At 43.6% G+C, this 26,379-nt stretch overlaps 1 protein-coding gene across 1 annotated transcript in view; it reads left to right on the top strand.

Annotated features, from left to right (window-relative positions):
* Positions 1-4,435: 4,435 nt before the first annotated feature.
* LOC126458109 (glutamyl aminopeptidase-like) overlaps positions 4,436-26,379 on the top strand; it is a 292,746-nt gene continuing 270,802 nt past the window's right edge. Inside the window, exon 1 of the mRNA XM_050094939.1 lies at positions 4,436-4,523. The gene's annotated coding sequence lies outside the window, so the exon portion shown is untranslated. The remainder of the gene's footprint in view (positions 4,524-26,379) is intronic.

Genomic DNA, 26,379 nt, shown 5'->3' with positions numbered 1-26,379 from the left:
GTGACTCCATAATGGTGTGGCATGTGTTTATAGGGAATGCTCTGGGTCCCTTCGTCCAACTGAACCAATCATTAACAGTAAATGATTATGTTGTACTTGGAGACCATTTGCAGCCATTCATGGACTTCATATTTCCAAACAACGATGCAATTTTTGCGGATGACAATACGCTATGGCACTGGGCCACAAATGTTCGCGATTGATTTGATGAACATGCTGGACAGTTCGAGCGAATGATTTGGCCACATAGATCGCCCGACGTGAATTCCATAGACCATTTACGGGACATAATCGAGAGGTCAGTTCGTGCACAAAATCCTGCCCAGGCAACACTTTCTTAATTTTGGACGTCAACAGAGACAGGAAGGCTCAATATTTTTGCAGGGGTCATCCAGTGACTTGTTGACTCCACGTCACGTCTAGTTGCTGCACTGCTCCGAGCAAAAGGAGGTTCGACACGAAAGTAGGAGGTGTCCCGTGACTTTTGTCAACTTAGTGTACAACAGCCTGCAGAGAATGCACATACGCTCTCTGTCCAGAAAGTTGCGAGATTGATTTTGGTTCAAATGGCTCTGAACGCTATGGGACTTAACAGTTGAGGTCATCAGTCCCCTAGACTTAGAACTACTTAAACCTAACTAACCTAAGGACATCATACACATCCATGCCCAAGCAGGATTCGAACCTGTGACCGTAGCTGTCGCGCGGTTCCAGACTGAAATGCCTAGAACTGCTCGGCCACACCGGCCGGCTAATTGATTTTATTTCCGCCATAAAAGCGACATTAACACGACGGTACCTTGAACTAACAACTGTGAACAACGAATGTGCATTCGACAAGTGAGTTTGATGACGTAGTTTTAAATGGCGGACGCGCGAACGTTGCATGTTAACGTTGCGTCGCAATCGTAGTGGAGCAACGTATTTAAGTCAAGTGTTCAAGATGTTCTCCAGAACGTTCTGAACAAGAGAAGAGTTTCCAGAATGAGATTTTCACACTGCAGCGGAGTGTGCGCTGACATGAAACTTCCTGGCAGATTAAAACTGCGTGCCGGACCGAGACACAAACTCGGGATCTTTGCCTTTCATGGGCAGGTGCTCTACCATCTGAGCTACCCAAGCACGACTCACAACCTGTTCTCACAGCTTCAATTCTGCCAGTATTTCGTCTCCTACCTTCCTAACTCCACAGAAGCTCTTCTGCAAACCTTGCAGAACTAGCACTCCTGGAAGAAAGGATATTGCGGAGACATGGCTTAGCCTTCGCAGAAGCGGCTGTATGAAGTTTGGAAGGTAGGAGACGAGGTACTGGCAGAATTGAAACTGTGAGGACGGGTCGTGAGTCGAGCTTAGGTAGCTCAGATGGTAGAACACTTGCCCGCGAAAGGCAAAGGTCCCGAGTTCGAGTCTCGGTCCGACACGCAGTTTTAATTTACCAGGAAGTTTCAGGAGGAAAATTGTGCAAAATTTGTCCCGTCCACCTTGACCCACAAAGAAAAAAATAAAAACGGCGCATGGACGCCTGCCAAGACTTCTTTAAAATGCTAAACACAGTCAATTCTTTTCCCGAAAAAATCATCATGGTGAGTAGACGTGGTGTTATCAGTGCGTACCTACCAAAAAACGAGAAAGTGCACAAATTTTCATGAAGGGTCAAAGCTTTAACGACATAACCGACATTAATGCCAACGTGACGAGTGAGGTGAACGACATCCCAAAGAAGACTTTTCTGACAGTTTCGCATGGTTGTATGAAATCCTTGTGCGCTGCACTCAAGTAGAGATCATATAGAAACTTTTTGTACTGCTCCATTATTACAGTCTTTTCTACTCCTCAGCTGTGAATTAGTAAATGATTGTTTATCGTATCAATACTTGTTTCAGATTCTTTTTACTTTTTCGTTGTGTTTCACCGTAGTTTGAGAAGCACTATGTTTTAATGGGACTGTAGTCTTAATATTACACTAATAGAATAATACCTCACAAAATATAGCATGCACGACAATTTATGGTAAGAGTTGATAGTATGAATTTTGATTGAAAATATTAGATACCTGGTGGTTATAATTAAAGTGCAGCGACTCAGCCAGGTCCAGTATGGGCTGTAATTATATGACGTCGAAACTTAATAGGTAGTCTAATGCGTTAATGCGGAACAGATTTAAGCTGGAAAAAAATTAGATTTAATTTTGGCCACCAGGTGCGTCTGTCGCTGTGAATGTATGAAAAACGTGTAGAAATGTTTCCATATGTAATAGATTAGGAACGGGACTCGGGCAGACAAGGTCAAACAAGTGAGAAAGACATAATATTAATTTTGTTATTAACAGCCATATGCACAATGTGTTCAATACGAGCAATGGAGATGTCGACGAGATGCTGTAGAGCCCCAGATTTGCACCTGGTGGCCAACATGGGAACTAATCTTTTTCCACCATAAATGGGTTCCGCATTAACGGATTAGGATATGTACCAAGATTCGCTACCATACGGTAATTACAACTTACCATAGACCTCCGTGAGTATCTGCACTTTAATTACAACCACCCGGCACATGCAAAGATCTCAGTAGTTTCGACAACACAGGAAATTTAGACACCTATCATTTGTCACATTAGCCAGTTGATTGCTCATGTCAGAATTTATTACTGGAGTGTTTCAGGAACAAGGAATGGCTTGTATTTACAACCAGATGCAGCAGCTGCCACTCCTCGCGAACAGTCGTAGAGTATCTTAATGAAACCTATACTCTGCTTTGAATTCTATATGGTGGCGATTATGAGTGTACGCCGAGGTCCCTCGACCACTGTTCGTTAGTTTAGTGTGTGTTATTGTGTGTAGGCACACTGCACACAAAATACACTCATGTTCAGAAAAAAGCAGAACACTTTGAACAACTAGAGATAGGACTTTCATATTCACAGGACATGTACCTTAGTATGTTCTGCGGAAGTGATTAGCATGTGAACCATGTCGGCCCGCGGTCTACTGGTAAAATGTGCCTGCGGCTCTCGTTGTCGCTGTAAACCTAAGATAATGGATCGGCGTGAATTGAGCAGACGAGGAGGATGTCTCGCAGACGTGTGCGCGAACTGTACCGTCGAACCAGTGAGTTTGAAAGAGGGCGCATTATTGGCATAGATGTAAGTGTCGTGTGACTAGGGCCTCCCGACGGGTAGCCCGTTCGCCGGGTGCAAGTCTTTCGATTTGACGCCACTTCGGCGACTTGGGCGTCGATGGGGATGAAATGATGATGATTAGGACAACACAACACCCAGTCCCTGAACGGGGAAACTCTCCGACCCAGCCAGGAAACGAGCCCATTATTTATTCTTCTGGGATGATATTCAATAACTTCGGTCAGTTCAATCGGGCTGTTAAAGAAATAACGGTAGTCTGTAGTTAAACGTATTTTTCTTCTAAACCATTTCGTGGAACTCTTGACAAGATCATTTTAAATTACGCGACAGCAACACCATCTTTTTAATTTTGTCGGCTTACAGTCCTTTTTCCATTAGGCCTTTATGATATTTTTGGCTTTGTGGCCTGGAACAAAGTAATATTACGCCAGTTTCAGTAATTCTGAATGACATTACGCTCCGACCTGAAATAGATGTAGTCTACACCTTTTATGTGCAAAAAGCTTTATAATGGGCGGAGTAATTTTTTTATGAATTTCGTGAAATTTTGCCACTGATCAAAGAATTTACTGTCATCCGACTCTACGGTTTTTCTAGACAAAATATCTGTTGTTTCTGCGAAGAAAAACGCACAGTAGAGAGATAAAAATAGCTTAACTGTTACGTCTATATAACTTTTATGGTATATTATCTTCTTCCTCCTTATACTTATTGTTGGCGCTTACGTCATTGACTTGGAACGGGCCTTAGTTGTGCATCCCCTACACCATCGCTAAACCCACAAGCAGTAGTAGGGTACGCCTGACACGACCGTAAAAAGGACTTGTCCGGCTCAACCCATATTACGGATGGTTCCTCACAACCTCACTTTCACCAGTCGCTCACTGGACTAAGCCAAGTGACGTTGTTGTGTTGACATTCCGTCTAGTGAGAGCTCACCGTTGTTTTACTGTTACATCGCCCACAGTTCTGTTGACGTGCAGTGTGAATCTATCTTTAGGAGTAATGTAAGTAATTACAAGGCAGTCACTCTAGAAAATGAAGCGGAACAGTATCGAATATTGTGTTCGATCACTCTGCGTATGCGAGGGTCCGCAATTAATCTGCCTGTACGAAGGTGACCACGCAAAATTTGGCCAATCCGCGGCGCAGCAAACTTCCGCGCACCGGCAGCACGTGTTCTACCTCGTCGATCCATCAGAGCAGCTGAGCCGCTCACCTCCCTGATTCCCCCCACCACCTGCTGTGCGCCTATCTCCCTTCCCCCACTCCGCCCCTCCCGCGCTGTGCGTGAAGCGCGTAGAGTGCAGCCAGTAGCGCCGCGGTCAGTCGGCCTGAACTGAGTGTAGTGTGAACTGTAGTGTGGCCTTCTTCCTCAGTCAAGGTAAGGACGCGCCGTCGCTCTTTCCTGTGTGCGTGTGTGTGTCTTGCCCAGCACCACGGCCTACGCGCACAGCGACTGACCCGCAGCCAGTTCCCCCTCCACGCGCCACAGCCGGCGCCCTCCGCTTCTACCCATTCACTGCCGCCACCACGTGACAACTGGCGAGCTATATTCGCGCGCCGTCGCAGTGCAAGGTCGACGTACTTGCAAGCGTAGACCGGTCGATAGTATCTCCCTGTCGGCCGCACGACAATCGATACGTACCGTGGCTCTGCCCGCCGCTTTCGGCATCAACACATGGGCCCCCACTACGTTTACAAGCGACACATCTTTCGGAAGCCGTTATTCCCTGTCGCGTTTAATGTTAATGTCTGGAGCGGATTTTCTGGTCCAGTTAAATAGGGCTCTGGTAAACAGCTGTTCCAGTTTCTGATTTAGTCAACACAATCGATGTTTCTCTTCATTTAAAAATTAGACGTAGACACTTTCTTACTCAATCAAATGTTTGTGCTTCTCCTTCACTGCACGATAAGTCACTCGGTCCGTAATTGCCGAATAATCACCTGACATCCCAACCTCGTACCAAAAACTGTGCGTTTACATGGGAGCGAAAATCGATTGTGGAAGTATAAAACCGGCAGCTAGTAACAGATTTCCAGAATCAAGTTTGCATGACGAAGCAGAAACGTTACTGTGAAATCAATTTATGAAATCTGGTTTTGGGGAACTCTATGTAAACATAGTGCATCCATCGGGCACCGACAATAAATAGGTCGGGATCTCTCCACTGTTATTTCTAGACAGCTCTCCACTCGCAGTCAGGATCTCATTTTCTTCGTCATCGGCGTTTCGCTTAATTTGACGAGATTATCCAAAGATAAATATTAATCGCGTAGTAACTGCCATTAAGATATGGAAAACTTAGTAATAAAATCCGTCTGTTATCCCTTCAATAGCATATTCTACTTGTCATTGTACATTTATACTATGGGATCTTTGGTAGCTTTGTACATGTATAAGCGAGAGGGAATAACACGTGGAAGCAACTTTATTGCTGTGTCACATGCACCATAAATCACCAAAACTTCACAGATACAAATTACTGTGGCGTTGACATCAAAGTGAAATGGCAACCAAAAGAAGCGCTGAAGATGTACCTTTTTCTTTATATGTACCTTAACGAAGTAGATAAGCTATTGAAGGTACAATACACTGAATTTGTTGCTCCGTTCCGTTTTGGAGTACAAGGGCTGTCTTGTTACTAATTTACCACTCAGCTGTGTATGTCCGCTTTATTTGTTATTGATTTAGAGGTCTTTTATGGCTTTATCTTCTGGCGCTTAGCCACAGTTAACGAAAAGAAGTATCGTTTCAGTACCAAAGCATCCTCTTAAGACTCTGAATTTTACAATTGGTACACGAAAAGCAACGGAAGGGTATATTTGGAGAAGTCAGATTAACCCGTGGTTCCTGCATAGCGGCAGTAGCCTTTTCAGTAGCTGCAGGGTTGAAAGTTTGGATGAAGGGCTGATCTGGCGTTGTAACATAGCCAGCATGGTCTTGCTGCGCTGGTACTGCTAACGGCTGAAAGCAAGGGGAAAGTAACAGCCCTTATTATTTTTCGAGGGAAGCAGTATCATGAACAACATATTAAAAGTTCTGACCGGTGCGGTGTGTGTGTGTGTGTGTGTGTGTGTGTGTGGGAGGGGGGGGGGGGGGGAGGCGATGCATTTGAAGGTCACTTTTCTACGTCTCTAGCGAAAACGCATACCAGTACAAAATTAAACTACATTAAATTTAGATTCTATTCTGTAGGACTAATAGTTGGCACGAAAAGTGAAGAGCATATTGAAAATCTCCCTTGAATCGCATGTGCTGTAGCTTAGATGGTTTTTGCACGCCAGTTTCATGTAATTTCCCGACTGGATAAGACCGCAGCTCTCCTCTGTCACATTGCTCGTCCCGACTTCCTCTACAACATAGTGGTACGTTGTCAACAGTGATACTTACGCCCTGTTTAATGTGGACACACCGTCATTTGACGATGACGTCCCGCTGACGTCCATTGTGATGAATAGGCCTTAAATTCCCTTTCACCAGTCACTGTTCTACGAACACAGGTCTGGCGAACATCGGAATCAAAAGGACAGTATCTACTGTAGATGGGTAACTTATACTTGGAGTCCTACAAGCAATCTCATGTATAACGTAAAAAAAGCATGTATCGTAGCATAAGATTCCACTGCCTGACAGTCAGCTCAAAATACAAACCAGGGATGCCAAGAGAAAGCGGCTACACAATCCAAAGAGCCATTCAAACAGAAAGTCCGAGAGATATGAAGGCGTTAACGGTTGCAGGGTGTAACCGGAAGCGTAGAGATTGCAGCGCCTTGAAAGCAGATATAGAACTGCTGACGGAAGACTGCGGGCTACAAAGGATCTGCGGAGCCGGGAATTTACATTCAGAGTGAGTCTTTCACATCGTAGCTGAGTTGAACAAGTAGGCCGGCCGATATGACCGAGCGGTTCTAGACGCTTCAGTCCGCAACCGCGCTGCTGCTTCGGTCGCAGGTTCGAATCCTGCTTCGGACATGGATGTGTGTGATGTCCTTAGGTTTATTAGGTTGAAGTAGTTCTAAGTCTAGGGGTCTGATGACCTCATATGTCCCGTAGTGCTCAGAGCCATTTGAACCATTTTGGACAAGTAGGAGACGATTCTTTTGGAAAACAACGCGTTGTGTCTCAACTGCACTTCCCCAAATCCGATAGTTTTACCACCAGCCAGTGACGCCTCCCAGAGATAGTATCCTGGGTTTTTATTCAGGAGGGGTGAGTTGAGACTGAAGCGCACAAGAGTGGAAACACGATGCGAACTGCGCGAATGGGTCTCGACTGCTGCTACGCTAACACAAATAATGTGTCAGCCTCCTAGAAATACATATTCCATTGAGTTTTACAAAACTTCCTGCAACCATATAGTGAACTGATTTAAATTAATAATTAAAAAAAACTGGTTAGCGACAACACTATTGCCTACCCAGACGCAGTGCGTGACACATTTGACGAGGCATGACATATGCATAACATGTTTTTTTTTTTTTTTTTTGCTTTGGTCTACGCCATAGTAACCTTGTATATATGGAAAGACACAATTTTGTCACGCCACAGGCTGAGGTGTGCTAATCACATAAAGAATAACATCGACTTGAAAATTATCGCCTTGACCGAAAAGAATAGTGCAGTAGATGAACGTTATCTCAGACAGCGGCTAGGCGAACATGTTGTCTCTCCATATAATAAATGTGTAGAGAATGATTATAACAAAAGGCAGCTTATGTTACTTCCATTCTGAAAACAGATTCCATGCATCCAGCAGTGTTCGTGGATATCTCGTCAAGTGACGTCATTAGCGTCCATCTAAACTGGACTAATGAGGTTGGAAGTAATTTGCCCATTTTCGATGGATGACACTGCACTTACAACTTTTCCTTCCGCTGATCATTCCAAAATTACGTTACTGCTGGATGGTCTTCGAGCGGTTTTTTCTCTTAAGAATTCTGCATAGCCTTCTTACCACGTTGTTTCCTTACACTACCCGATTTCGAATTTCATATGTCTACTTAACTTTTAATATCCTTTTGAAGAGCGAGATAAGAAATACTGTTACTCTTGATATGGGTGCAAATTTCGTTCTTCTTACTTAAAAGAGTTTTAGACTACAATAACGAATAATTCAGAGAAGCAATGTTAGAAAACAGATTCAGCAACAATACTTTCGTAATGATTATCACAAACAAAACAAAAGATATTATTACAAGTGTGTGCTTAATTTCCATGCGAAGCGCTCCTTGCTTCGTCGCTGTGTTTCGCTGAGCAGGGGCCGTAGTTCTTTGAAAGGAAAATCTAAAGCGAACTGTGTGTGAAAGTATAGCTTTTACACAGTCACAGCACAAAAACTCCAAGTCATTGCCTGTAGTAAAAATCGGAGAGGAATTTCAAGGTGCGAGGTACAGAAGTATTAAACGAGCAAACAAAGTTGACACTCGGCGCAGTGTCTGATGGGAGCGACTGTATATGGCAAATGCCTTTACGGTCGCTCCCAGCAGCCACCCCGCCGAGTCTCCGTTTCCGCGTTTAATTACGACCACATGATGCTAATCAACATAACTAGTCAATTATTTTACTTTCGTTGTTTAATATAATATTATTAGTTGGTTAGTTTATTAAAAATATTTTTTTTATTCCGATTTTGGCCGTCTAGGGACCGCGTTAAACAACTATTTTTCAATGTACATTTCTCCTATTGCGCTCCTCCTCTTTTCTCTTCTGCCAATATGTCTTCATCCTCTCTCTGTGCTGCTCCCTTCGGTCTTCTGTCTACACTGTTCCTCCAGTTCTTCTCTTCTTCACTTCAAATCCTTCAAAATGTTGAATTTTGTCTCTCATTAAGTCTCTGTTGGTTATATCATCTTCTCCTATACCCATCTCCTCTAAGTCTGCTTTGACTTCTTTGAACCAGGTAATTTGGGTTCTGGGGTTCTTGTCAAAAAACATGAATATTTTCTTTGTCATCCTTTCATCATTCATTCTTTTCAAATGGGCGTAAAAGCTTACTCTTCTCTTCCTCATAGTATCTCCCACTTTCTCAATTTTGTCATACACTTCTCTATTACTTCTAAGCTTCCAAGTCCCATTCTCAAACCTCGGCCCAAGTACTCTTCTAATGATTTTTCGCTCCTTTTTTGCTATAGCTTCCATTTCCTTGTTAGTGTTCATTGCTAAACATTCAGATGCATACAGACACTCTGGCTTAATCACAGTGTTGTAGTGCCTTATTTTTGCGTTAATTGATACTGACTTCTTGTTGTACACATTCTTTGTTAGCTGGAATGCCATTTCCATTTTTCTTGTTCTTGTTTTATTTCCTTCTTTATCTGAAGCATTGGGCTGGATGATTTCCCCTAAATATTAACATCCTTAGGGAGTATGGAGCAGACAAGAAAACAGTCGCAATCGTCAAAGAAACACTTACGGATACCTATGCAAAAGTAAAGTTCCGTGGTGGTATCCAGACCATTCAAAATCAGAACAGGATTAAGACAAGGAGATGGGTTGTCACCTACCCTATTCAACTGTGTGTTAGAAAAAGTTATTAGAGAGTGGAGGAAGAAAACGACTGAAGAAGGAATACAAAAAATCAGATTAGGAAGAATAAAGGATGGATTAGAAGTAGATTGCCTCGCTTTTGCTGATGACAGCGATTCTGGCAGGAAGTTTGGAAGAAGTAGTCAAACAGATCAATATTCTGAATGAAACAGCAGAAAAAGCAGGACTGAAAATCTCCTTTGAAAAGACAGAGTACCTAACCAATGTAAAAGAGGCACCGGACAATATGATTACAAAGTATGGCCAGATAAAGAAGGTTTCTAATTTCAAATATTTAGGGGAAAATATTCTTTTTTTATTATTACACTACTGGCCATTAAAATTGCTACACCACGATGATGACGTGCTACAGACGCGAAATTTAACCGACAGGAAGAACATGCTGTGATATGCAAATGATTAGCGTTTCACAGCATTCACACAAGTTTGGCACCGGTGGCGACACCTACAACGCGCTGACATGTGGAAAGTTTGCAACCGATTTCTCATCCACAAACAACAGTTGACCGGCGTTGCCTGGTGAAACGTTGTGATGCCTCGTGTAAGGAGGAGAAATGCGTACCATCACGTTTCCGACTTTGATAAAGGTCAGATTGTAACCTATCGCCATTCCGGTTTATCGTATCGCGACATTGCTGCCCGCGTTGGTCGAGACCCAATGACTGTTAGCAGAATATGGAATCTGTGAGTTCAGGAGGGTAATACGGAACGCCGTGCTGGATCCCAACGGCGTCGTATCACTAGCAGTCGAGATGACAGGCATCTCATCCGCATAGCTGTAACGGATCGTGCAGCCACATCTCGATCACTGAGTCAAGAGATAGGGACGTTTGCAAGACAACAACCATCTGCACGAACAGTTCGACTACGTTTGCAGCAGTATGGACTATCAGTCCGGAGACCACGGATGCGGTTACCCTTGACGTGCATCACAGACAGGAGCGCCTGGGATGGTGTACTCAACGACGAACCTGCGTGCACGAATGGAAAAACGTTATTTTTTCGGATGAATCCAGGTTCTGTTTACAGCATCATGATGGTCGCATCCCTGTCTGGCAACATCGTGGTGAACGCACATTGGAAGCGTGCATTCGTCATCGCCGTACTGGCGTATCACCCGACGTGATGGTATGGGATGCCATTGGTTACACGTCTCGGTCACCTCTTGTTCGCATTGACGGCACTTTGAACAGTGGACGTTACATTTCAGATGTGTTACGACCCGTGGCTCTACCCTTCATTCGATCCCTGCGAAACCCTACATCTCAGCAGGATAATGCACTACCGCATGTTGCAGGTCCTGTACAGGCCTTTCCGGATACAGAAAATGTTCGACTGCTGCCCTGGCCAGCACATTCTCCAGATCTGTCACCAATTGAAAACCTCTGGTTAATGGTGGCCGAGCAACTGGCTCGTCACAATACGCCAGTCACTACTCTTGATGAACTGTGGTATCGTGTTGAAGCTGCATGGGCAGCGGTACCTGTACATACCATCCAAGCTCTGTTTGACTTAATGCCCAGGCGTATCAAGGCCGTTATTACGGCCAGAGGTGGCGGTTCTGGGTACTGAGTCCTCAGGATCTATGCACCCAAATTGCGTGAAAATGTAATAACATGTCAGGTCTAGTATAATTTAATTGTCCAATGAATTCCCGTTTATCATCTGCATTTCTTCTTGGTGTAGCAATTTTAACGGCCAGTTGTGTATAAATAAATATTCTTTATGTGTGATTTTATTTTAATTATTGGTTTAGTTACTGGTTTTAGTTGATTTAGCGTAGTTCCTTATTTCCTTTTATCTTTATTCTCCTGGATACTTGGAAAATATAAATAATTCGTTTCAAATACCACTCGAGAGCAAGAGATGTATTCCGCAGCGGTGATCTCGCGGAAATTCCTCGTCGTTACATGCTGCACCTGAAATCTCTGAAACCTTTACTTGCTACACAGATCGTTCGGCACAACTGTGTGCTATGTTGTTTGATGAGTCTGGATGTTAGGTCCAACAATTTAGCAAGTTAAAGTTTATTAATTCGGAGATAATCTCTCGACGAATTACTAACATGGAAAATGCAGATTGGCACTGTCGTTCCATACTTCACCTCCGAGGGATCTGCGTCTCGTAATATCTGTATCAAGATAATTAACTAATTTCGATATTGAGATATACATACCTTGGATACTTGATGTTAGTTATTGGATTTCATTTTGTGCAAAAAACTATTTGAACATTTACTATATACCGTAATGGCGTCTCACAACAATCCAATCTCTCTCCTCCTCTCACACGTGCGGTTTCTCCATTTCCTTCACAAAGAATCTCAGAAACAAATCTGTGGTTCGGTAAAATACAGAGATGCGTTCGTAGCATGGAATGTCAAATTCTCGCAGAGGGTATATGCCGTTTACCGCAATATGAATTCGTCGCCCCTATTTAGAGTTGTGCATACAATGTTACGACATGGTTGGTATAACGATAACATAACACGGAAATGGAAGCCTCCATCTCCTGGTCGAATTCTTCCCGTCCATCGGCACGCTATGGTGAGAACGCGTGGACCACCATAGCGACCCTGTTCCACAGTACTGGAAGGACGCTCATATAGTGAGAAATGGGAACATGTTGTTAGCCACTGTACTTTTGGTAGTCCAGGTGTTACGACATGGGGAGGCTTCATGTTACGAAGACGTACCGAACTCGAGAAACGTTCGACATGATTGTGTCACTGTACTTTTCCCCCGTGTGCGTCTTTTCATTGGCTCATTCGGCCCTGACCTTACATTTATGAATGGCATCGAGCACGTATGGGATGCACTGGGGAGATGTATTGCAGCACATCCATCAGCAGCAACGACCACGCAGCAGTTCGTCAAAAGCACTGGTGGAGAAATGGAACGGCCTACCACAAGTGCTCCTTATGAACCGTGTGGTCAGCATGGAGCACGTCGCGTAGCATGCATTGCCGTGCCTGGTGATCACACAGATAGTCCTGAAATAAAATTTAAAAAATTTTTGGTTTATATTCTAATATTTTATTAGTATTTGTCTTTACAAACACAGAAAACAGTTTTACAACAACTACATTTATAGTCTAGTCACAATAGGTTTCCTTCTGGAACGATGGCACGATAATATGACTACATTTTCAACAATATTACATCAACTACAATTTTGTGTGGAAAGACAGAAAACATGAAACGTGGGGAGCCAAATCCCACTTGAGGCACTTAGTGGTGGTCTTCTTCTTGCACATTCTAAATTGCAGTTGAATTTTCTTGTTTGTTTTGCCATCTACTGGTAAATCACTAACATAATGTTCTTTCCCATCATAGCGTGATTCAATTTTATTTACTGTGGAATGTCGTCCTCTGCTTTGGACAATCCTCTTATTTCCGTCAAGTATGAAGTGGCCACACGGCGCCTAAATGTGAGATGATCAATTGTCCTCTCATTACGCCTGTACAGATTCCAAGCAGTTTGTTCAGAAACATCGATCAGATGTCCTATTATAGGAAAATACCACTTTTTTCCTCTTACGGATCTGCGCGATCTATTCCACCCATGCGAGTATTATATGCTTGAAACAGTCTTAGTCGAGGCACTGACACTTTCTGTTTCTTCTCCCTGGAATATCGCCCTATCTGTCTCAGTGGCAGACCCTGGTCGTAATTGGTAGCGAAAGTAACAACACTGTTATCATTCCATATGACAAATGATATTCCTGAAACAAAAGAAAGTTAGTTAACATGCTGATTTATTTGAGAGCATAACATTTTAATGTATACATTTAGACTTTTACCAGAATTTTTATCTGAACAGGACTTGTGTGTTCCTCTTTTCTCCTTCTTGAATTTTTCTGGTGAAGACAAAATGCAGCTTTCAGGTATTCTGTTACAGCGGATTGTCCCATAGCTTCAGTGACTCTTTTCTTGAGATGTTGCAGAAGCTGAACGCTGGTAAACAGGTTGTAAAAAAAACGGTATGGAATATTTTGCAGCAGGAGAGCACATGTGCATATAACTCCATACCCCAGACCCCTGCCCTCATACTTTTCATGGGAAGTACCAGTTCCCTGATAAAGTTCCAGCCATGTTAGATATCCATCGCTGGTACCTCCACATCAGAACTTATATCCATAACGAATTGGTTTTGATGAACTGTTTACACCATGTCGTCCGCCGGCCGGGGTGGCCGAGCGGTTCTAGGTGCTACAGTCTGGAACTGCGCGACCGCTACGGTCCCAGGCTCGAATCCTGCCTCGGGCATGGATGTGTCTGATCTCCTGAGGTTAGTTAGGTTTAAGTAGTTCTAAGTTCTAGGGGACTGATGACCTCAGAAGTTAAGTCCCAAAGTGCTCAAAGCCATTTGAACACCATGTCGTCCAAAATATGGCACCATCGACTCATCAACTGAATAATGGCGCTCATGTGGTGCCAGTGCTATAAATCTCTCATTGAGCATTGATAACAATCTTCTGACTATTGAAATCTATCGTTTGGATCCACTTCATCATTGTTGCAAACATGAAGATTGTTCGTAAAAAAATCGAATCGGCCCCTTGATGTGGCATTGGAGACAAGTTCATTATGCCTGTCAGTATCTCCTTGCCAGTACATCTTCCTCCTCGGGACCACAACATACCCACTAAGGAGAAGAACAGCTATAAAAACCCGCATTTCATTTTTCCCAATCTGTTACTTTTCGCTGCATAGCCGGCCGGTGTGGCCGTGCGGTTCTAAGCGCTTCAGTTTGGAACCGCGTGATCGCTACGGTCGCAGGTTCGAATCCTGCCTCGGACATGGATGTGTGTGATGTCCTTAGGTTAGTTAGGTTTAAGTAGTTCTAAGTTCTAGGGGACTGATGACCTCAGCAGTTAAGTCCCATAGTGCTCAGAGCCATTTTCGCTGCATACTGATTGGTATATGTAAGCATCAAGCTAATAACTTCTTCATCAAAAAATTTTTCATAGTATCCTAAAGGACTCGTACCTTTCTGTTAGGTACAGTATTCATTGGAGTCCATTGTACAGTTGATTCAGGAATGCTGTCTTTTGTCCAGTTACAACTTTCTTCTTTCCTAGAGTTGCGTTTTGAAACAGAATCCCGTTTATATTTTTTTGAGGAAGGAGGAGTAGCTGGCTGAGATGTCTGATGCTTATTACCAGTGTCATTTCTGTTGTTGCTACAAACTGGGGATGTGCCAGGTATTTGTTCTTTCTGACAAGAATTTGTTCCCATTGGTGAATCTAGAGTCAAAGTCCGAATATATGGGTCAGTAATCAAAACATTTGCATTTAGCTGACTTGCAGGTAACTTATCTGAATGACCGACCAACGGTCGATCCCGCTGCCATCTCCGTCCGTCGGACAGTTCATCCTGTGTCGCGAGCGGTCGCAGAGTACTGGCTGTCCGCGCCTCCCTAGCGCTCCGTCCCCGACTGCTGCTACGTCCCGACTGCACTTCTGCCGCCTTCCAGCTCCAACCGCTCCAGGTCCGATCTCCCCCCACGACGACCTGGAAGTAACAGCCGTCCAGCAAAGATAATACGGCGGGGCTAATATCGATACGCGCTGCTGCTGCTGCCACTCATTGACAGGCAACACAGCAATTCAGTGACACCAGTAATTGAAACTAAAATGACGAGGCAGCCGTACGGTAAAAACAAGACGTTAAATAATAGATGGCACGAATATGAGCCACGCACGGCTCACATCTGTCTTTAGGAGGACGACGACAATTCGGATTGCACACAAAACTAGAAATGTGATTCAGTCTCTGGATAACAAATTATTCAACAGTGTAAAGCATTTTTTCAGAAAACTGTCAGGCAAGTTTCGACAGCTCTTTGTCATTGTAGGTTTACCAGCGGAATAGTATTGTTAAAATTCAGTTATCTCTTCATTGTCAGTAAGCATCAAAGCATTTTACGAATTTGATGAAGTATGTGACTACGTAGTCTTTGCCGGCATATTAACAGATCAACTTCTTGTCTTCAGACGCATCAAGCTGTCATCTGCGTACAATATTCCCGCGGTCCACCTGGTGGCCGTCATCTGGTGAGAAAACCTAAGCCGCTCTCGGTGATAACTGTTTCAAAGCGACGGAACCTTAATATGCAGCGAATATACAAAAGCACGTGCGCTGAGGTAACGCGCAAGCGCTCAAACGTTGCTGCTGCTCGCTGGCGCAAGAAGAGTTGCGGCGCCCCCAGTGGTGAATATTGACGAAAAACGATATATAGTTAAAAATTAATACTCATAGCCGGCCAATTGGCTATGAGTATTCACCACTGGAGAAGCTGTAACTTTTCTTCTGTTAGGGGCAGCAGCAACGTTTGAGCACTTGAGTATTACCTCAGTGCATGCACTTCTGTATTTTCGCTGCATATAGAGAGAGGTTCCGTCGTTTTGAACCAGTTATCGGCGACAGCGGCTTAGCTTTTCTCAGCTGATGATGGCGGCCAGGTGAAACGCGGAAATACTGTGTGCAGATGACAGTTTGATCCGGCTGAGGACCAGACAAGAATTTGATCTTGATGAAGTATACCCGGTATGCAGCACAATATACAGAACAACCACCATGACTGTTTATTACTCCATCCCAATTTCTTCTAAATAAAACTAGTAATTACTGTGAAATGCCTGAATGCATTAATTTTTAGAGTTCCGTATCTCAATGGTAAAAACGGAACCCTGACAGGATCACACTCTTGTCCGTCCGTGCGCCCATCTGTCTGTCTGTCCGATTCTTAAAAAGCCTTTTCTTCAGGAATGGGTAGAGGAATCAAGCTGAAATCTGTGGCCCATACTAAGGTGTATAAAATTGGAGCTTCTAAATGAGTGCAGTCAAAAGTTACGGCCATTTCTGTCACACATTTTGATACTAGCAAACTCACTTATTAAAACCTATAGGGTACTTTCCGTTGGACTGGAATCATGAATTTTGGCAAGAAGCTAGGTTTCATAGTACAATCAAAGGAAAAAATTCAAAAACTGTAAATTTGGAATTATATCCCAAGGAAAAAAAAGTGTCATTTGCTATCTGACTCTCTGTTTGTTTGGCCGTCTGTGAAGCCTCCTTTTTCTCAGGAACCGGTACACGTATCAACTTCATGCCATGTACTAAGGTGCAGGCGATGTAATAATGTAAGCTTCTAAGTCAATGCAGCCTAAAGATACGGCTATTGAAGTCACATATTTTGATACCCGCAAACTCACTCATCAAAACCTGTAGTGTACTAACTGTTGATAAGAAATTTGGGAATTTTCACAGTACAAGTAAAGGAAAAAATCCCGAAATTGTTAATTTGCAATTATATCACACAAAAAATATTATTTTGTCATTTGTTACTCGACATCAAAGTTAAAATTAAAACAGACTAGTCTGCCTGCGAATGTTTGTTTCACGTAGAACTTGAAACGCCATATCTGCGCGGAGTGAACGCTCCTGGATTTCTGACGATGGATAAATTCCGAAACGCGTCATATGAGCAATAAAGTCATTCCTTGCCTGATGTTTGACTTTTAACTTTTGCGACCCAGTCAGCCTGAATGGAGAACTACTGATTATTATAATAATGGTCCCCTGCCAACTGCATGACTTTATGTCACATTTATGTTATTGAAATTAAAACATTTTCGAAAATCTTGGAATCCCTGGGATCGATATCGTGCCAATATTGTAACATCCCCTTAAAAAAAATTATAAAATGACGATACTGATAAACCTCTACGTTATTTGATTTTCAAACAGCTGAGCAAAACTGAACGTTCTCAGACATTTCTCTCTTTACTTATTCTGATCAACACTAAACTGACACACAATATTTTTGGCGCAACGCAATCTGACTGTCAATAATCCCTACAAAAGAATGGCCCTGACTAACAATAACCTATACCTTTCATGAATCACTTATCTCACAAAAATCTTCGTTACTCGAACTACTGCAATACAGCGAGCGCCAATACTGCGAGCTAAATAAAAGATTCTAGCTACTGAAGGCACTAACTACTGTTAGGTATAGTTAGCAAATGAATGATTTTGATGGAGAACAAACAATGTATTTACCTTAGTAGTGTTCAGTGGTCATAATACCATGACATCCAGTCTTACAAATTTCCTTTTTCTGACGGACACACGTCCAGATCGTCCGCTCTCAAAACTCTGCCATCTCTCTTCCCACATCCACCACTGCTGGCGGCTCACCTCCAACTGCACAACGCTACGCGACGTTCACATACACTACAATAGCAAATATTCCAACAATGAAAACCAGCCACAGACTGCACACAGCACAGTCAGTGATTTTCATACAGGGCGCTACGTGGCGTTAGCAACAGAAAAACCTAAACAGCCTACTAACAATATCAATGTCGATAAGACGCAAAAATAGTCTAGATTCTCGAGTCCCGGAGTGAATGAATGGTTTACAGACAATTAAGTTTGTGTGGAACTCTTAGTGTGCCAGTGATACTCGCACCTTCAATTTTTTCCATTATCAGGTGCACCTGATATAAGGAAAATGTTTTTATCATCCAGTAGATATTACAAGGAATAAACAAGGACCTGTTTCATTGTTAGCAAAATATAAATTATTCAAAAATTATCATAAAAACTATGCTACAGGACTTGTTATAAAATATTTAATGTCAACGAACGGAAGTCCTCACGATTGGTGGAAGTCGTCTGTACTGTAACATCACTTAGTGTCTAGATTTTCTTTCCTCTGCTGGTCACTTGTGTGACAATTGCAACTGCAATACGGCGATATGAACCGCAAGTTATTCAAAAAATTAATGATTTCTGACATTTTGGTATTGTTTAAATGCCTAAAATTTGCGTGTGTGTACTTTGAACTTCGCGCTACGTGACGCTGCGTCCTTATTCGCCGATTCGCGCGCTAGGCAGGGAGAGCTGTACAAACCTCTGCAAAGACGCCTATTTCTCGGGGCAAGCCCCCCACCCCACCCCTTAGCTCTCAGGGAAAGGAAAAAATATATATTCTTGTCTTCTTCTTTCAAGAAAATGATTTAGGAGTCGGTATTACGCCGGTTTCTAACAAGATAGGAACCGGCACGTTTTTATGGCCACTTACAAGTCGCCATTCGTCTTCCAAGATGTTAAACACTCCATACACCCAGCTCTAGGCCCCAGACTAACATATGGGCGATCTTGAAACGCTGTTATATGGGTTTCTAACTTTAACATTATTTTTAAAAATATCTGCAGCACGCCTTAGCAGCTAAAATTTTGACAGCGCATTTCTTTCAGTGTATTCTTGCTGTGTGAAGAACTTCAGTGTAAGAATGTGCACTGCTGGCCACTAGAATTGCAACGTCAGGAAGCTTAGCATTCTAGGCGCTACAGTCTGGAACCGCGCGCCTGCTACGGTCGCAGGTTCGAGTCCTGCCTCGGGCATGGATGTGCGTGATGTCCTTCGGTTAGTTAGATTCAATTAGTTCTTAGTCTAGGAGACTGATGACCTCAGATGTTAAGTCCCATAGTGCTTAGAACCATTTTTGAAGCTTAGCAAATAAGGAATTTTACTGATTGTGCGTACACAGAATTGCGGAAACAATGCATGATTAAATTTGTAGGTGATTTGTGAGTGTACAGGGTGTGAAACAATAGCACAAAGAGCTGCCAATTCGGAAGCAACGGTCTCTGTAACCTGGCTGGGTATCACTACGAACTGAGCTTGGAAGGCAAATACATGACTGCGTGCCATACAGTCGTAGAGGATGGCACGATGGCGCGCCAACCACTCGGCAAACCCTGACCAGAAGTTTCCAAGGGGTGAGAGGTCTGGAAACCTGCTGGGCAAGACAACGGTCAAGCACCCCTTTAGCGAGGTAGGTCAAGACAGCATGGCGGACGTGAGATCTTGTTTGAAAGATAACGTCACAGAAACCTGCAAAACGGACCACAGTCGCCCGCTTTAACACGTCAGAAATGCAGCGCCTGCTCTCCAAATCACCATGTATTGCAGAGGCGTGCAGACTTGCTAGTACCGCACGCCCCAAATCTCTCACTGTGAGCACGTAAAGGCGCAAAATAAAACGTAAATAAACAGAAAATTGAAAAACCGGCTACATCTCTTTCGCAAATAAGTCGATGTCAGTCAGCGATTGGACAAAGAAATATTTTTCGGTCCGGTGTATAGCTACCCTGAATGTTCATATGCAAAGAACAGTATAAATTTCTCTTATGTTATTGTAGACGAATAATAATGCTTGCAACATCACAGAAATACATAAATTGTTGCTTACCTTTGTCGTTGAGTACGTTGGTGAAGTCACTGAGGAAAAGTCTGTACTGTAAAACACGCGATCCACTGACGACTAAGCAGTGTCGTTCTCTGGAAGCCCACGTGCAGCTCTTGCCGCGACTGCTTTATTGCACAAATCGGCAAGTTCAAAAACAGCGTGCCGTGAGACAATTTATTATTCTGAATTGAGATCGTCCTACCTCAGTGCCAGCTAGACTGCATTTCAGCGACTTGCTGACCAGGGCCCATAAATGCCAAGAGATGAATGGTGGTTACTTTCAACATCTGCTATCGCCACGTCAGTACTGCGTTTACTTTCGTCTGTTGCGTTTCTTTGTTCCCTGGAACGTTGTTCTCTGGTCACTTTTATTTGCCCTATCCTGTACACGGTACTGAGTATGACTTCCTGCACTCATTTATTCGCTGTTCACACGACAGTCGTGGGATCCCGACCAGCAAGAACGGCAATCTCGCGGAACGATATACCGTAGTCCCATAGGACACAATCTTGCCGTTGTCGAATTCCGAATGTGGCGATAGACGTTATACGCTCTCACAGGAGGCATAACACTCTCAGAAACAACCAATTTCCAACTGCGATTTTTGAATGGCAAACGCAAGGTGCTATCCTTTTTTACATACAGAACTGAGTACCCGACATTACCCAAGTATGTGTTTATTCCAGTCTTCTATTAGTCCGTCTCCTCCTTTCCCCCTCTCTGTCTATCTCTTCCTTCCGCCTCCTCTCCCCTCTCTGTCCATCTCCTACGCATCCTCTCTCTGTCCAACTCCTTCCCGCCCCCTCCCCCCCTCTGTCTTTCGACTGTCGACGTCCTCCTGACCTCTCTCTGTGCATCTCCTTCTCCCCTTCTCTCACAGCTTTATCAACCCCACCCCAATAGGAGCTTGTGGTTCTTACACTCACAGTATTTCTTTCCAGATGGTAATTAATATGTGTCCGAACTTTGGGTGAAATCGTTCCAGGGATTTAGGACGAGCCTAAATCCCTGGAACGATTTCACCCAAAGTATGTAGGACGAGCTCTTTACCCATGACCTTGCCTGTGTACGCATATGTCAAACACACTTCATATGTACAGGGTACTTGGAAATTCCCGTTACAAACTTCTAGAACTTGTAGAGGGGGGTGGGGTGGGGGGGTGAGTTCATCATATTTTGAAAAGGAACTAGTGTCGGGAAACGTCAAACAACGACGCTACAGAGCTTCAAAGCCTTAGGCGCCGGCATCAGTAAATATACAATACTGGCCATTAAAATTGCTACACCACGATGATGACGTGCTACAGACGCGAAATTTAACCGACAGGAAGAACATGCTGTGATATGCAATTGATTAGCTTTTCAGAGCATTCACATAAGGTTGGCGCCGGTGGCGACACCTACAACGTGCTGACATGAGCAAAGGTTCCAACTGATTTCTCATACACAAGCAGCACTTGACCGGCGTTGCCTGGTGAAACGTTGTTGTGATGCCTCGTGTATGGAGAAAAAATGCGTACCATCACGTTTCCGACTTTGATAAAGATCGGATTGTAGCCTAACGCGATTGCGGTTTATCGTATCGCGACATTGCTGCTCGCGTTGGTCGAGATCCAATGACTGTTAGCAGAATATGGAATCGGTGGGTTCAGGAGGGTAATACGGAACGCCATGCTGGATCCCAAAGGCCTCGTATCACTAGCAGTCGAGATGACAAGGATCTTATCCGCAAGGCTGCAACGGATCGTGCAGCCACGTCTCGATCCCTGAGTCAACAGATGGGGACGTGTGCAAGACAATAACAATCTGCGCGAACAGTTCGACTACGTTTGCAGCAGCATGGACTATCAGCTCGGAGACCATGGCTGCGATTACCCTTGACACTGCATCACAGACAGGAGCGCCTGCGATGGTGTACTCGACGACAAACCTGGGTGCACGAATGGCAAAACGTCATTTTTTCGGATGAATCCAGGTTCTGTTTACAGCATCACGGTGGACGCCTCCGTGTTTGGCGACATCGCGGTGAACGCACATTGGAAGCGTGTATTCGTCATCGCCATACTGGCGTATCACCCGGGTGCCATTGGTTACACGTCTCGGTCACCTCTTGTTCGCATTGACGGCACTTTGAACAGTGGACGTTACATTTCACATGTGTTACGACCCGTGGATCTACCCTTCATTCTATCCCTGCGAAACCCTACATTTCAGCAGGATAATGCACGACCGCATGTTGCAGGTCCTGTACGGGCCTTTCTCGATACAGAAAATGTTCGACTGCTGCCCTGGCCAGCACATTCTCCAGATCTCTCACCAATTGAAAACCTCTGGTTAATGGTGGCCGAGCAACTGGCTCGTCACAATACGCCAGTCACTACTCTTGATGAACTGTGGTATCGTGTTGAAGCTGCGTGGGTAGCTGTACCTGTACACTCCATCCAAGCTCTGTTTGACTCAATGCCCAGGCGTATCAAGGCCGTTATTACGGCCAGATGTGGTTGTTCTGGGTACAGATTTCTCAGGATCTATGCACCCAAATTGCGTGAAAATGTAATTACATGTCAGTTCTAGTATAATATATTTGTCCAATGAATACCCGTTTATCATATGCATTTATTCTAGGTGTAGCAATTTTATTGGCCAGTAGTGTATGTAGATACATTTATTCCGTGATGATGTTACAAACATTCTAGGGTGATGGAGAAGGATAACTGTATCAGGTTGAGGTAAGGGTCCCAGTACTGGAAACGAACGAATCGAAAGTTATAAGCGAAAATTATTCTGATACCTCCGACAATGGATTACGTGTACTGGTACTGTTGTTGCGAAGACTGTAGGGTACGCAACTTTCAGAGGTGGTAGTACGTACTAAAACAAGGAAACAATGTGCAGTAAACATGAGCTTTAAAATCCATACCTGAGGAGTTATGAGCACTTTTTCATATTCACTACTGTGAATCAGTTCTCCTCTAACAAATTCTCATAGCTCTTAAGGTATGAATTTTTCGAGCCCATGTTTACTCGACATTTTTTCTTGTTTCGGTTCATACTACCACCTCTCAAAGCTGGCTACCCCACAATTTTAGCAACAACAGTACCAGTAAATCTGTTCCACTGTCACAGGTATCAGAACGATTTTCGCTTATAACTTTCGACTCGTTCTTTTCCGGTGCAGGACTCTTGCCTCAAATTTATACATTTATCCTTACCCTCATCCTAGAAAATATGTAACATCATCACAGAATCACCCTGTATATACATTCATTTACAGGAGCCGGCGCCTATAATTTTGACGCTCTGTATCGTCGTTGCTTGACGTTTCCCGACACGACTTCCTGTTAAAAAATTATGTACTCACTCCCCTCTACAAGTTCTACAAGTTTGTAACAGGATTTTCCGAAGACCCTGTATTTAAGAAAAATGGTTCAAATGGCTCTGAGCACTATGGGACTTAACATCTGAGGTCATCAGTCCCCTAGAAGTTAGAACTACTTAAACCTAACTAAACTAAGGACATCACACACATCTATGCCTGAGGCAGGATTCGAACCTGCGACCGTAGCGGTCGCGCGGTTCCAGACTGAAGCGCCTAGAGCCGCTCGGCCACAGCGGCCGGCCTGTACTTGTGATATTTCATCTATACTTCACCTCTCTCGCGCGAATTGCCGGCCGGAGTAGCCGTGCGGTTATAGGCGCTACAGTCTGGAGCCGTTCGACCGCTACGGTCACAGGTTCGAGTCCTGCCTCGGGCATGGGTGTGTGTGGTGTCCTTGGGTTAGTTAGGTTTAATTAGTTCTAAGTCTAGGCGACTGATGACCTCAGAAGTTAAGTCGCATAGTGCTCAGATCCATTTGAACCATTTTTCTCGCGAATTTCGCCTAGCAATTTCGTTTTCATGGAGCTGAATGTTTATAACGACGTATCTCGTGAACTGTGTATCGTACAATGATAAAATTTTGCAATTACATTCAGTAGTATATGCTAGCCGCGCGGTCTAACGCGCTGCTTCCCGAGCGGGAAGGCGTGTCGGTCCCCGGCACGAATCAGCCCGACGGATTCGTGTCGAGGTCCGGTGTGCCGGCCAGCCTGTGGACGGTTTTTAAGGCGATGTTCCATCTGCCTCGGCGAATGCGGGCTGGTTCTCCTTATTCCGCCTCAGTCACGCTATGTCGGCGATTGCTGCGCAAACACTGTTTCCACGTACGGGTACACCATAATTACTCTATCGCGCAAACACTTGGGGTTACACTCGTCTGGTATGAGACGTTCCCGTGGGTGGGGGGTCCACTGGGAGGCTGAACCGCACAATAACCCTGGGTTCGGTGTGGGGTGGCGGTGGGGTGAGTGGACTGCTGTGGCCTGTTGTGATGGCTACGGCGGGACGAAGCGTCTCAATCGTTTCTAGGTCCCCGGTTCAATACACACAATACACACTGTCTGAGAAATGCGTTGTGACCGGAGGTAGTAGCACTAATAAACGAAAATGCCATGCATGTTGTGGCATTTCTCATGCATCTCAGTGTTTATGACGTCATATCTCCTGAACAATCGGTCACATAGTGATATGTTTTTCTAGGTACATTCAGCAGCATGCATGTATACTGTCTGCGAAATATGTTACGAACGTAATAAAGTAATAAATTAAAACGTCATGCCAGATGCGGCAATTTGTTGCAAGAACAGCGAAAATGTAGTAAGCTAGAAACTTCTTTCCTTTGATCATTTTGTGGAGTGTCAGCGATAAAAAGTTTCGTATAGGTTTGAATTTACGTGTAAAGCTTGTCGCAAATCACTATGTGCTCTCATTCTCAAATACTGGATGAATAAAGTATGTGTATTCTAGCATTATGAGCCACATTACTTGTTCACCCCCACCCCTTTGATAGGTAGGTGGTTCTTAATCACACAGCGATTATTTGGACACAGTAAGTGACATATGTACCAAGTCTAGTTGAAATCCATTTTTGTAATATGTATAGATGTAGATGGCATTATTCCCATTTACTTCGTGTGATGACGCTGAAATGATGATTATTTACATATCTAAGCATGAAGTACTCTTCGCACCATTTATTTTATGTTTGTTGCAATATTAATTGCCAGAATAGTATTTGTATTAGCGTGCGACTATTTTTCAACCTTGAACTTCTGCAATAATAAATTTGTAGGAAATTGCTCGTCCTCTGTCACTGATCTGATCGCTTCTGATTAAACTTGTCACAAAGTAATGGCACAGTTCTACGTCAAAACGCAAACGCTGGTTAATATGAATCGACAAATAGCGCGTTAGGAATACAAGGAGTCTTGATCCCCTTTTATGGACGTATGAATTCTCCTTTTGACTACTCGTTATCACCGTTGTTTTTGTTTTATTTTGTTTCGGCAGTATGGGAAGCACACGCGTAAATTTTCATACTAATTTGTAAATATTCAAATAGAGTCGGTATTCGTTAATATCGTCGCAAGTTTGTCACGTAAGATTTACATCGTCGCCGGATGAGGAGAGAACTCGACTCTTGAATGTTTTCTGATTACCTTCAGGCAACAACAGAAATTCCGAAAACGATGTTAAGTACCTCTATCTTATACTTCAAGTACGGTTCTTCAGTAGTTTGTATCTATTACCCACTTTTTTGAGATACGTAAAATGTACTTGGTCTCAAACGATAACTTATCAGTTGGAAAGATTTTTTTACCGACAACTGTCACAATGCAATGTTAACGTTCAGCACTGGAAGTGAGAAACAATACTCTCCGCATCCAGAAACGATAACAGCTTTTACGTTATTATTCGCAGTCTATAAGTGTCGTGCATGAAGTATCTTCATACCGTATTTTACTGCATCTTGGTTTCCCAGTCACGCTCACTATAAAATGCATCCCCGCTGTTGAGTGCTGCTCTGGTACGTTTTTCTTCTTCCAGCGGCTTGTGACAGGCGTCATGCTAAAATTACTTATATTGCACAATTCTACTTGTCATTTTTTCTTAAGAATTCGACGCACTGAAATAATATATCTCCGAATGTGAGTCGGCTTTTTTCGTAACTCTGTCACATTAAACCAGTTCGAGAACTTGGGCCGATATCACTAGCAAAGTAGTAGTAACATTTAGTTAGGGCATGTCTTATTTCATCCTAGGCGTCTAGGTACAGAGATTGCTTTATGGACACGGTTCTCAGAGAGATTATGGGAAGATACAGTATCTTATCTTATAGCTTTACGCCTGTCATAGCCTTGTCAGTGACAGTAAACCATAATCTTCGTTCTTGTTCTTACACATTAAACCATGGTAGTGCAAGATTTACGTAAGGTCCAGTGGGGGTTAGAGTGAACGTATACGCTGTGTGTAGCTGCGCTAGTATCAAAGAAACGCAGTAAGACTGGAGTAAGCATCGGGCTAATAGACGTGACGTCAGTGA

This window comes from Schistocerca serialis, chromosome 2, assembly GCF_023864345.2.
Source record: "Schistocerca serialis cubense isolate TAMUIC-IGC-003099 chromosome 2, iqSchSeri2.2, whole genome shotgun sequence".
In the NCBI taxonomy this organism is placed as follows: domain Eukaryota; kingdom Metazoa; phylum Arthropoda; class Insecta; order Orthoptera; family Acrididae; genus Schistocerca; species Schistocerca serialis.
This window is presented reverse-complemented; position numbering and strand designations above follow the sequence as displayed.